The sequence below is a fragment of the Osmerus eperlanus genome, chromosome 23, assembly GCF_963692335.1.
Source record: "Osmerus eperlanus chromosome 23, fOsmEpe2.1, whole genome shotgun sequence".
NCBI lineage: Eukaryota > Metazoa > Chordata > Actinopteri > Osmeriformes > Osmeridae > Osmerus > Osmerus eperlanus.
The window spans coordinates 676,099-686,235 of record NC_085040.1 but is presented as its reverse complement, the minus strand read 5'-3'; positions in this window follow the sequence as shown (position 1 = coordinate 686,235).

Here is a 10,137-nt window from a genome sequence, read left to right as displayed (position 1 = left end):
CTCACTACACCTGATGTAACTACAGCTGACCTAACTACAGCGGATGTAACTACAGCTGACCTCACTACACCTGATATAACTACAGATGACCTAACCACTTCTGATGTAACTACAGCTGACCTAACTACACCTGATGTAACTACAGCTGACCTAACCACTCCTGATGTAACTACAGTTGACCTAACCACTCCTGATATAACTACAGATGACCTAACCACTTCTGATGTAACTACAGCTGACCTAACTACACCTGATGTAACTACAGCTGACCTCACTACACCTGATATAACTACAGATGACCTAACCACTTCTGATGTAACTACAGCTGACCTAACTACACCTGATGTAACTACAGCTGACCTAACCACTCCTGATGTAACTACAGTTGACCTAACCACTCCTGATGTAACTACAGCTGACCTAACCACTCCTGATGTAACTACAGCTGACCTAACTACACCTGATGTAACTACAGCTGACCTAAGTACACCTGATATAACTACAGCTGACTCAACTACACCGGATGTAACTACAGCTGACTCAACTACACCTGATGTAACTACAGCTGACCTAAGTACACCTGATATAACTACAGCTGACTCAACTACACCTGATGTAACTACAGCTGACCTAACCACTCTTGATGTAACTACAGTTGACCTAACCACTCCTGATGTAACTACAGCTGACCTAAGTACACCTGATGTAACTACAGCTGACATAAGTACACCTGATGTAACTACAGCTGACCTAACCACTCCTGATGTAACTACAGCTGACCTAACCACTCCTGATGTAACTACAGCTGACCTTACTACACCTGATGTAACTACAGCTGACCTCACTACACCTGATGTAACTACAGCTGACCTAACCACTCCTGATGTAACTACAGCTGACCTAACTACACCTGATGTAACTACAGCTGACCTAACCACTCCTGATGTAACTACAGCTGACCTAACCACTCCTGATGTAACTACAGCTGACCTAACCACTCCTGATGTAACTACAGCTGACCTAACTACACCTGATGTAACTACAGCTGACCTAAGTACACCTGATATAACTACAGCTGACTCAACTACACCTGATGTAACTACAGCTGACTCAACTACACCTGATGTAACTACAGCTGACCTAACCACTCCTGATGTAACTACAGCTGACCTAAGTACACCTGATGTAACTACAGCTGACCTAAGTACACCTGATGTAACTACAGCTGACCTAACCACTCCTGATGTAACTACACCTGATGTAACTACAGCTGACCTAACCACTCCTGATGTAACTACAGCTGACCTAACTACTCCTGATGTAACTACAGCTGACCTCACTACACCTGATGTAACTTCAGCTGACCTAACCACTCCTGATGTAACTACACCTGATGTAACTACAGCTGACCTAACCAGTCCTGATGTAACTACAGCTGACCTAAGTACACCTGATGTAACTACAGCTGACCTAAGTACACCTGATATAACTACAGCTGACTCAACTACACCTGATGTAACTACAGCTGACCTAACCAGTCCTGATGTAACTACAGCTGACTCAACTACACCTGATGTAACTACAGCTGACCTAACCAGTCCTGATGTAACTACAGCTGACCTAAGTACACCTGATGTAACTACAGCTGACCTAACTACACCTGATGTAACTACAGCTGACATAACTACTCCTGATGTAACTACAGCTGAACTCACTACACCTGATGTAACTACAGCTGACCTCACTACACCTGATGTAACTACAGCTGACCTAACTACACCTGATGTAACTACAGCTGACCTAACTACTTCTGATGTAACTACAGCTGACCTCACTACACCTGATGTAACTACAGCTGACCTAACTACACCTGATGTAACTACAGCTGACCTAACCACTCCTGATGTAACTACAGCTGACCTAACTACACCTGATGTAACTACAGCTGACCTAAGTACACCTGATGTAACTACAGCTGACCTCACTACACCTGATGTAACTACAGCTGACCTAACTACACCGGATGTAACTACAGCTGACCTCACTACACCTGATATAACTACAGATGACCAAACCACTTCTGATGTAACTACAGCTGACCTAACTACACCTGATGTAACTACAGCTGACCTAACCACTCCTGATGTAACTACAGTTGACCTAACCACTCCTGATATAACTACAGATGACCTAACCACTTCTGATGTAACTACAGCTGACCTAACTACACCTGATGTAACTACAGCTGACCTCACTACACCTGATATAACTACAGATGACCTAACCACTTCTGATGTAACTACAGCTGACCTAACTACACCTGATGTAACTACAGCTGACCTAACCACTCCTGATGTAACTACAGTTGACCTAACCACTCCTGATGTAACTACAGCTGACCTAACCACTCCTGATGTAACTACAGCTGACCTAACTACACCTGATGTAACTACAGCTGACCTAAGTACACCTGATATAACTACAGCTGACTCAACTACACCGGATGTAACTACAGCTGACTCAACTACACCTGATGTAACTACAGCTGACCTAAGTACACCTGATATAACTACAGCTGACTCAACTACACCTGATGTAACTACAGCTGACCTAACCACTCTTGATGTAACTACAGTTGACCTAACCACTCCTGATGTAACTACAGCTGACCTAAGTACACCTGATGTAACTACAGCTGACATAAGTACACCTGATGTAACTACAGCTGACCTAACCACTCCTGATGTAACTACAGCTGACGTAACCACTCCTGATGTAACTACAGCTGACCTCACTACACCTGATGTAACTACAGCTGACCTCACTACACCTGATGTAACTACAGCTGACCTAACCACTCCTGATGTAACTACAGCTGACCTAACTACACCTGATGTAACTACAGCTGACCTAACCACTCCTGATGTAACTACAGCTGACCTAACCACTCCTGATGTAACTACAGCTGACCTAACCACTCCTGATGTAACTACAGCTGACCTAACTACACCTGATGTAACTACAGCTGACCTAAGTACACCTGATATAACTACAGCTGACTCAACTACACCTGATGTAACTACAGCTGACTCAACTACACCTGATGTAACTACAGCTGACCTAACCACTCCTGATGTAACTACAGCTGACCTAAGTACACCTGATGTAACTACAGCTGACCTAAGTACACCTGATGTAACTACAGCTGACCTAACCACTCCTGATGTAACTACACCTGATGTAACTACAGCTGACCTAACCACTCCTGATGTAACTACAGCTGACCTAACTACTCCTGATGTAACTACAGCTGACCTCACTACACCTGATGTAACTTCAGCTGACCTAACCACTCCTGATGTAACTACACCTGATGTAACTACAGCTGACCTAACCAGTCATGATGTAACTACAGCTGACCTAAGTACACCTGATGTAACTACAGCTGACCTAAGTACACCTGATATAACTACAGCTGACTCAACTACACCTGATGTAACTACAGCTGACCTAACCAGTCCTGATGTAACTACAGCTGACTCAACTACACCTGATGTAACTACAGCTGACCTAACCAGTCCTGATGTAACTACAGCTGACCTAAGTACACCTGATGTAACTACAGCTGACCTAACTACACCTGATGTAACTACAGCTGACATAACTACTCCTGATGTAACTACAGCTGAACTCACTACACCTGATGTAACTACAGCTGACCTCACTACACCTGATGTAACTACAGCTGACCTAACTACACCTGATGTAACTACAGCTGACCTAACTACTTCTGATGTAACTACAGCTGACCTCACTACACCTGATGTAACTACAGCTGACCTAACTACACCTGATGTAACTACAGCTGACCTAACCACTCCTGATGTAACTACAGCTGACCTAACTACACCTGATGTAACTACAGCTGACCTAAGTACACCTGATGTAACTACAGCTGACCTCACTACACCTGATGTAACTACAGCTGACCTAACTACACCGGATGTAACTACAGCTGACCTCACTACACCTGATATAACTACAGATGACCAAACCACTTCTGATGTAACTACAGCTGACCTAACTACACCTGATGTAACTACAGCTGACCTAACCACTCCTGATGTAACTACAGTTGACCTAACCACTCCTGATATAACTACAGATGACCTAACCACTTCTGATGTAACTACAGCTGACCTAACTACACCTGATGTAACTACAGCTGACCTCACTACACCTGATATAACTACAGATGACCTAACCACTTCTGATGTAACTACAGCTGACCTAACTACACCTGATGTAACTACAGCTGACCTAACCACTCCTGATGTAACTACAGTTGACCTAACCACTCCTGATGTAACTACAGCTGACCTAACCACTCCTGATGTAACTACAGCTGACCTAACTACACCTGATGTAACTACAGCTGACCTAAGTACACCTGATATAACTACAGCTGACTCAACTACACCGGATGTAACTACAGCTGACTCAACTACACCTGATGTAACTACAGCTGACCTAAGTACACCTGATATAACTACAGCTGACTCAACTACACCTGATGTAACTACAGCTGACCTAACCACTCTTGATGTAACTACAGTTGACCTAACCACTCCTGATGTAACTACAGCTGACCTAAGTACACCTGATGTAACTACAGCTGACATAAGTACACCTGATGTAACTACAGCTGACCTAACCACTCCTGATGTAACTACAGCTGACGTAACCACTCCTGATGTAACTACAGCTGACCTCACTACACCTGATGTAACTACAGCTGACCTCACTACACCTGATGTAACTACAGCTGACCTAACCACTCCTGATGTAACTACAGCTGACCTAACTACACCTGATGTAACTACAGCTGACCTAACCACTCCTGATGTAACTACAGCTGACCTAACCACTCCTGATGTAACTACAGCTGACCTAACCACTCCTGATGTAACTACAGCTGACCTAACTACACCTGATGTAACTACAGCTGACCTAAGTACACCTGTTATAACTACAGCTGACTCAACTACACCTGATGTAACTACAGCTGACTCAACTACACCTGATGTAACTACAGCTGACCTAAGTACACCTGATATAACTACAGCTGACTCAACTACACCTGATGTAACTACAGCTGACCTAACCACTCCTGATGTAACTACAGCTGACCTAAGTACACCTGATGTAACTACAGCTGACCTAAGTACACCTGATGTAACTACAGCTGACCTAACCACTCCTGATGTAACTACACCTGATGTAACTACAGCTGACCTAACCACTCCTGATGTAACTACACCTGATGTAACTACAGCTGACCTAACCACTCCTGATGTAACTACAGCTGACCTAACTACTCCTGATGTAACTACAGCTGACCTCACTACACCTGATGTAACTTCAGCTGACCTAACCACTCCTGATGTAACTACACCTGATGTAACTACAGCTGACCTAACCAGTCCTGATGTAACTACAGCTGACCTAAGTACACCTGATGTAACTACAGCTGACCTAAGTACACCTGATATAACTACAGCTGACTCAACTACACCTGATGTAACTACAGCTGACCTAACCAGTCCTGATGTAACTACAGCTGACTCAACTACACCTGATGTAACTACAGCTGACCTAACCAGTCCTGATGTAACTACAGCTGACCTAAGTACACCTGATGTAACTACAGCTGACCTAACTACACCTGATGTAACTACAGCTGACATAACTACTCCTGATGTAACTACAGCTGAACTCACTACACCTGATGTAACTACAGCTGACCTCACTACACCTGATGTAACTACAGCTGACCTAACTACACCTGATGTAACTACAGCTGACCTAACTACTTCTGATGTAACTACAGCTGACCTCACTACACCTGATGTAACTACAGCTGACCTAACTACACCTGATGTAACTACAGCTGACCTAACCACTCCTGATGTAACTACAGCTGACCTAACTACACCTGATGTAACTACAGCTGACCTAAGTACACCTGATGTAACTACAGCTGACCTCACTACACCTGATGTAACTACAGCTGACCTAACTACACCGGATGTAACTACAGCTGACCTCACTACACCTGATATAACTACAGATGACCAAACCACTTCTGATGTAACTACAGCTGACCTAACTACACCTGATGTAACTACAGCTGACCTAACCACTCCTGATGTAACTACAGTTGACCTAACCACTCCTGATATAACTACAGATGACCTAACCACTTCTGATGTAACTACAGCTGACCTAACTACACCTGATGTAACTACAGCTGACCTCACTACACCTGATATAACTACAGATGACCTAACCACTTCTGATGTAACTACAGCTGACCTAACTACACCTGATGTAACTACAGCTGACCTAACCACTCCTGATGTAACTACAGTTGACCTAACCACTCCTGATGTAACTACAGCTGACCTAACCACTCCTGATGTAACTACAGCTGACCTAACTACACCTGATGTAACTACAGCTGACCTAAGTACACCTGATATAACTACAGCTGACTCAACTACACCGGATGTAACTACAGCTGACTCAACTACACCTGATGTAACTACAGCTGACCTAAGTACACCTGATATAACTACAGCTGACTCAACTACACCTGATGTAACTACAGCTGACCTAACCACTCTTGATGTAACTACAGTTGACCTAACCACTCCTGATGTAACTACAGCTGACCTAAGTACACCTGATGTAACTACAGCTGACATAAGTACACCTGATGTAACTACAGCTGACCTAACCACTCCTGATGTAACTACAGCTGACGTAACCACTCCTGATGTAACTACAGCTGACCTCACTACACCTGATGTAACTACAGCTGACCTCACTACACCTGATGTAACTACAGCTGACCTAACCACTCCTGATGTAACTACAGCTGACCTAACTACACCTGATGTAACTACAGCTGACCTAACCACTCCTGATGTAACTACAGCTGACCTAACCACTCCTGATGTAACTACAGCTGACCTAACCACTCCTGATGTAACTACAGCTGACCTAACTACACCTGATGTAACTACAGCTGACCTAAGTACACCTGTTATAACTACAGCTGACTCAACTACACCTGATGTAACTACAGCTGACTCAACTACACCTGATGTAACTACAGCTGACCTAAGTACACCTGATATAACTACAGCTGACTCAACTACACCTGATGTAACTACAGCTGACCTAACCACTCCTGATGTAACTACAGCTGACCTAAGTACACCTGATGTAACTACAGCTGACCTAAGTACACCTGATGTAACTACAGCTGACCTAACCACTCCTGATGTAACTACACCTGATGTAACTACAGCTGACCTAACCACTCCTGATGTAACTACAGCTGACCTAACTACTCCTGATGTAACTACAGCTGACCTCACTACACCTGATGTAACTTCAGCTGACCTAACCACTCCTGATGTAACTACACCTGATGTAACGACAGCTGACCTAACCAGTCCTGATGTAACTACAGCTGACCTAAGTACACCTGATGTAACTACAGCTGACCTAAGTACACCTGATATAACAACAGCTGACTCAACTACACCTGATGTAACTACAGCTGACCTAACCAGTCCTGATGTAAATACAGTTGACTCAACTACACCTGATGTAACTACAGCTGACCTAACCAGTCCTGATGTAACTACAGCTGACCTAAGTACACCTGATGTAACTACAGCTGACATAACTACTCCTGATGTAACTACAGCTGAACTCACTACACCTGATGTAACTACAGCTGACCTCACTACACCTGATGTAACTACAGCTGACCTAACTACACCTGATGTAACTACAGCTGACCTAACTACTTCTGATGTAACTACAGCTGACCTCACTACACCTGATGTAACTACAGCTGACCTAACTACACCTGATGTAACTACAGCTGACCTAACCACTCCTGATGTAACTACAGTTGACCTAACCACTCCTGATGTAACTACAGCTGACCTAACCACTCCTGATGTAACTACAGCTGACCTAACTACACCTGATGTAACTACAGCTGACCTAAGTACACCTGATATAACTACAGCTGACTCAACTACACCGGATGTAACTACAGCTGACTCAACTACACCTGATGTAACTACAGCTGACCTAAGTACACCTGATATAACTACAGCTGACTCAACTACACCTGATGTAACTACAGCTGACCTAACCACTCTTGATGTAACTACAGTTGACCTAACCACTCCTGATGTAACTACAGCTGACCTAAGTACACCTGATGTAACTACAGCTGACATAAGTACACCTGATGTAACTACAGCTGACCTAACCACTCCTGATGTAACTACAGCTGACCTAACCACTCCTGATGTAACTACAGCTGACCTAAGTACACCTGATGTAACTACAGCTGACCTCACTACACCTGATGTAACTACAGCTGACCTAACCACTCCTGATGTAACTACAGCTGACCTAACTACACCTGATGTAACTACAGCTGACCTAACCACTCCTGATGTAACTACAGCTGACCTAACCACTCCTGATGTAACTACAGCTGACCTAACCACTCCTGATGTAACTACAGCTGACCTAACTACACCTGATGTAACTACAGCTGACCTAAGTACACCTGATATAACTACAGCTGACTCAACTACACCTGATGTAACTACAGCTGACTCAACTACACCTGATGTAACTACAGCTGACCTAAGTACACCTGATATAACTACAGCTGACTCAACTACACCTGATGTAACTACAGCTGACCTAACCACTCCTGATGTAACTACACCTGATGTAACTACAGCTGACCTAAGTACACCTGATGTAACTACAGCTGACCTAAGTACACCTGATGTAACTACAGCTGACCTAACCACTCCTGATGTAACTACACCTGATGTAACTACAGCTGACCTAACCACTCCTGATGTAACTACAGCTGACCTAACTACTCCTGATGTAACTACAGCTGACCTCACTACACCTGATGTAACTTCAGCTGACCTAACCACTCCTGATGTAACTACACCTGATGTAACTACAGCTGACCTAACCAGTCCTGATGTAACTACAGCTGACCTAAGTACACCTGATGTAACTACAGCTGACCTAAGTACACCTGATATAACTACAGCTGACTCAACTACACCTGATGTAACTACAGCTGACCTAACCAGTCCTGATGTAACTACAGCTGACTCAACTACACCTGATGTAACTACAGCTGACCTAACCAGTCCTGATGTAACTACAGCTGACCTAAGTACACCTGATGTAACTACAGCTGACATAACTACTCCTGATGTAACTACAGCTGAACTCACTACACCTGATGTAACTACAGCTGACCTCACTACACCTGATGTAACTACAGCTGACCTAACTACACCTGATGTAACTACAGCTGACCTAACTACTTCTGATGTAACTACAGCTGACCTCACTACACCTGATGTAACTACAGCTGACCTAACTACACCTGATGTAACTACAGCTGACCTAACCACTCCTGATGTAACTACAGCTGACCTAACTACACCTGATGTAACTACAGCTGACCTAAGTACACCTGATGTAACTACAGCTGACCTCACTACACCTGATGTAACTACAGCTGACCTAACTACACCGGATGTAACTACAGCTGACCTCACTACACCTGATATAACTACAGATGACCTAACCACTTCTGATGTAACTACAGCTGACCTAACTACACCTGATGTAACTACAGCTGACCTAACCACTCCTGATGTAACTACAGTTGACCTAACCACTCCTGATGTAACTACAGCTGACCTAACCACTCCTGATGTAACTACAGCTGACCTAACTACACCTGATGTAACTACAGCTGACCTAAGTACACCTGATATAACTACAGCTGACTCAACTACACCTGATGTAACTACAGCTGACTCAACTACACCTGATGTAACTACAGCTGACCTAAGTACACCTGATATAACTACAGCTGACTCAACTACACCTGATGTAACTACAGCTGACCTAACCACTCCTGATGTAACTACAGCTGACCTAACCACTCCTGATGTAACTACAGCTGACATAAGTACACCTGATGTAACTACAGCT